Below are 4,869 nucleotides of genomic sequence, written 5' to 3'. Positions count from 1 at the left end.
AACCTGCTAGGTAACAATCAGCCTTCACCACCCCAGGAACCTGCTGGGTGACATGCAGACTACACCACCCAGGAACCTTCTAGGTGTGCACTTGTCTCCCCCCGCCCCAGCATTGAACCCGGGTCTCTCGGTTGTGAGCGCTGCAAATCAATTAACGAGATACTTTATCCTCATTAAAACTCTGATTAAAATTAAAAAAAAAATCTTTACAAATCGAATAATTATTAAAGAGTTAATGTGAGCGCTAAAATCGTGCGAGTATTTGATCGCAAGGAGTGTAGGCTGAACACACACACACACACACACACACACACACACACATTTTAATCAAGTAGCCTAACTGGTAAGAGAAGCACGGTGGTTATTGTAAAATCTATCGCATCAGAGTATCGTAATTAAGCGCTCAGTGTCTCATTAAGCCATATGGCTGGCCACAGCAACACTACCTAATGTAATATTCCGTATTAATTATCCAACTTGGTAATTAAAAACGAGCTAATCAAGAACCGGAAGTCGTTTAATGCTACCTCCGTGCGAGTGGAATTGTTGATGGGAGATGCTGGTTGTGTAGGTAGGCTGGTTGGTGGAAGATGCTGGTTGTGTAGGTAGGCTGGTTGTTGGGAGATGCTGGTTGTGTAGGTAGGCTGGTTGGTGGGAGATGCTTGAGATGTAGGTAGGCTGGTTGGTGGGAGATGATGGTGACTAGCCGCGACTAGCCGGGGGATCGAACCCGTATTGTTTTAGCCCTCCTCATGGTGAGCGAAAATTCACGACGCTCTAACCCACTGGACCATCCAGTGGGTTGGAGGGAGGGGGTAAAGGAGGTTTTGTGTGCGAGGGGTTTGGACTTTCAGCAAGCATGCGTGAGCGTGTTAGATAGGAGCGAATGGAGACAAATGGTTTTTAGGATTTGACGTGCTGTTGGAGTGTAAGCAAGGTAACATTTATTAAGGGATTCAGGGAAACCGGCAGGCCGGACTTGAGTCCTGGAGATGGGAAGTACAGTGTCTGCACTCTGAAAGAGGGGTGTTAATGTTGCAGTTTTATAACTGTAGTGTAAGCGCTCCTCTGGCAAGACAGCGATGAAGTGAATGATGATGAAAGCTTTTCTTTTTCTGGCCACCCTGCCTTGGTGGGAAACGGCCGATGTGTTAATAACAATAAAAAAATAATTATATATATATATATATATATATATATATATATATATATATATATATATATATATATATATATATATATATATATATATATACATGTTTGTGTGTCATCTATCACGTCACTACGTATGTATGTAGCTTACTGTGTGTATTTATGCATGTAAATGATGTTTATGAATGCCTGTGCGTCATGTATGTATGCGTGAAAATTTGTGTGTGTGTGTGTGTACGTGAGCGTTAGCATACACATGTGCGTCTTCGTCGTCCGGGTGGTGCCATATGGCCCCTGGTGGCCGGGGGGCTGGGTAGCTGAGGGTCTGGTTGAGGGGGAGAGTGTGAGGGGTCTGGTGGAGGGGGGATGTGAGTGAGAGTCTGGTGGAAGAGGAGGGGAGAGAGTGAGGGGTCTGGTGGAAGAGGAGGGAAGAGAGTGAGGGGGTGGCTCCTTCCTGAGAGGTGGTCTGAGTCTTCTCCCTAAGAGCTGGTCTTGCCAGAAGCTGCTCAAGAAGTACACCTCCATATCTTCTTCAGTAACCCTCTTCTTCCCTATAGAGTACACTCTGAATGTGAAAAGTTACGCTCTTAGCACGTAGAGTTAGCTGGAGACTCCACTATCGATTGGGTCTCTCACACGCGACCTGCAGAGTACAATGGGCATAATAAACCGACAGATTTCATTACCCGGAGGCCTGGTGTGGTGCCAGGGGCGACCATCAGCCACCGGCGTCCTTTACAAGACCTCGGGGAATTTGGGACGTCCACGCGAACAGGTAGTTTGCGAGTTAAATGTTCGGTCTGTGCAGTCACCTTTCAGCAGGTCGAGACAGCTACCACTGCAACCAGGATGGGTCGGTGGGGCTGGTGTGTGGGAGGTGAAGGTGTAGCGGGGTGGGGGTGAATGGTATGGGCAGGCATCAGTTAAGGAAGTTTTAGGCTGGTTTAGATTTAGATTCTGGTGCCGAAGCGGCTAGATTACTGTGCACCCTATACCCGTCCTGTGGACGTTAGTGCCTAATTTACTGTGCACCCCATACCCATTCTGTGGACGTTAGCGCAAGTGCATGTGGATACAGAAAAGAACTAAGATATTTGCTTAATATATCTTTTATCTTATTTTATTAATACGATATCTTGACATACTACATAGATCATTATGCTGTCTCTAAATTCCTCAATAAGTGGATAAGCACACAGTGTTCAAGACAGTGACCAAGGGCCTGACCGCATCACATTTTACACAGATAACCTGCTCTTACAAGACTGAAATGTATGATAACTTTTCTGTCCCACTTGGTCTGTTAATTAAGTGGTTCAAGTCTGAGCGAAACGTGGTCATAAGTTTCTGTCTTCTAAGTGCGGGATATCTGTGTTTTTTCCATTCTTGGTATTGTGCCTTTTTATTATTTACCTTAAATTTGGTTTGATCATCATCTGTGTGTCTCCCAAAGTGCCAGAAGGACTTATAACCAAGCCTAGTACATCAGTCAGTACTTGTAAAACAACCTAAATCTGGCTACTACAACATCAGTCAGTACTTATAAAACAGCCTAAGTCTGGCAACTACATCAGTCAGTACTTGTAAAACAGCCTAAGTCTGGCTACTACAACATCAGTCAGTACTTGTAAAACAGCCTAAGTCTGGCTACTACAACATCAGTCAGTACTTATAAAACAGCCTAAGTCTGGCAACTACAACATCAGTCAGTACTTATAAAACAGCCTAAGTCTGGCTACTACAACATCAGTCAGTACTTGTAAAACAGCCTAAGTCTGGCTACTACAACATCAGTCAGTACTTGTAAAACAACCTAAATCTGGCTACTACAACATCAGTCAGTACTTATAAAACAGCCTAAGTCTGGCTACTACAACATCAGTCAGTACTTGTAAAACAGCCTAAGTCTGGCTACTACAACATCAGTCAGTACTTGTAAAACAGCCTAAGTCTGGCTACTACAACATCAGTCAGTACTTATAAAACAGCCTAAGTCTGGCTACTAGAACATCAGTCAGTACTTATAAAACAGCCTAAGTCTGGCTACTACAACATCAGTCAGTACTTATAAAACAGCCTAAGTCTGGCTACTACAACATCAGTCAGTACCTGTAAAACAACCTAAGTCTGGCTACTACAACATCAGTCAGTACTTGTAAAACAGCCTAAGTCTGGCTACTACAACATCAGTCAGTACTTATAAAACAGCCTAAGTCTGGCTACTAGAACATCAGTCAGTACTTATAAAACAGCCTAAGTCTGGCAACTACAACATCAGTCAGTACTTGTAAAACAGCCTAAGTCTGGCTACTACAACATCAGTCAGTACTTATAAAACAGCCTAAGTCTGGCTACTAGAACATCAGTCAGTACTTATAAAACAGCCTAAGTCTGGCAACTACAACATCAGTCAGTACTTATAAAACAGCCTAAGTCTGGCTACTACAACATCAGTCAGTACTTGTAAAACAGCCTAAGTCTGGCTACTACAACATCAGTCAGTACTTATAAAACAGCCTAAGTCTGGCAACTACAACATCAGTCAGTACTTGTAAAACAGCCTAAGTCTGGCTACTACAACATCAGTCAGTACTTATAAAACAGCCTAAGTCTGGCAACTACATCAGTCAGTACTTGTAAAACAGCCTAAGTCTGGCTACTACAACATCAGTCAGTACTTGTAAAACAGCCTAAGTCTGGCTACTACAACATCAGTCAGTACTTGTAAAACAGCCTAAGTCTGGCTACTACAACATCAGTCAGTACTTATAAAACAGCCTAAGTCTGGTAACTACAACATCAGTCAGTACTTATAAAACAGCCTAAGTCTGGTAACTACAACATCAGTCAGTACTTATAAAACAGCCTAAGTCTGGCTACTACAACATCAGTCAGTACTTGTAAAACAGCCTAAGTCTGGCTACTACAACATCAGTCAGTACTTGTAAAACAGCCTAAGTCTGGTAACTACAACATCAGTCAGTACTTGTAAAACAGCCTAAGTCTGGCTACAACATCAGTCAGTACTTGTAAAACAGCCTAAGTCTGGCTACTACAACATCAGTCAGTACTTGTAAAACAGCCTAAGTCTGGCTACTACAACATCAGTCAGTACTTGTAAAACAACCTAAGTCTGGCTACTACAATATCTGTGGAAAATTTACTATAAGTTTCCTATAATTAGTAATGTGTATGTGAAGGGTTAATATGATGTAATGTAAATATGAATTATTAATGGTAGTCACAATCTACCAAACTACTTGTGAGGAAGCGAGTGACTTCTTCCAGCTGAGAAGTTACGGCTCGAGTGGCCGTCCTGAGAGGTGGATTTAGGTCTCTCAAGGAATTTGGAAATCGGCCGAATCTTCAAATGAAATTAACGAAGGTGTAATAGCATCGGTATCGTCAGAAATTGATGAAGTTGACACCACATATAATGTCCGCCTCCCAGTGTATTAATTCTCACTACAGGTATGTTAATTTATATTGGCGAATATGAATTTCCTACCGAAAGGGAAGCGTTAGGATATGACACCAAAATCTTAATTTGGTGAGTAATATTGGAATGTTCTTTATACTTTTCTAATCATGTAATTGATTTATATTTATATAAAATTACCCAAGCAAATTACTCAGGTCAAGTAATTTGTCAGTGTTACTGGCATAATGTTTTCAAATAATTTTAAGAACTATATGTTGTAATAATAATTTTATGTC

Source organism: Cherax quadricarinatus, chromosome 5, assembly GCF_038502225.1.
Source record: "Cherax quadricarinatus isolate ZL_2023a chromosome 5, ASM3850222v1, whole genome shotgun sequence".
In the NCBI taxonomy this organism is placed as follows: domain Eukaryota; kingdom Metazoa; phylum Arthropoda; class Malacostraca; order Decapoda; family Parastacidae; genus Cherax; species Cherax quadricarinatus.
This window is presented reverse-complemented; position numbering follows the sequence as displayed.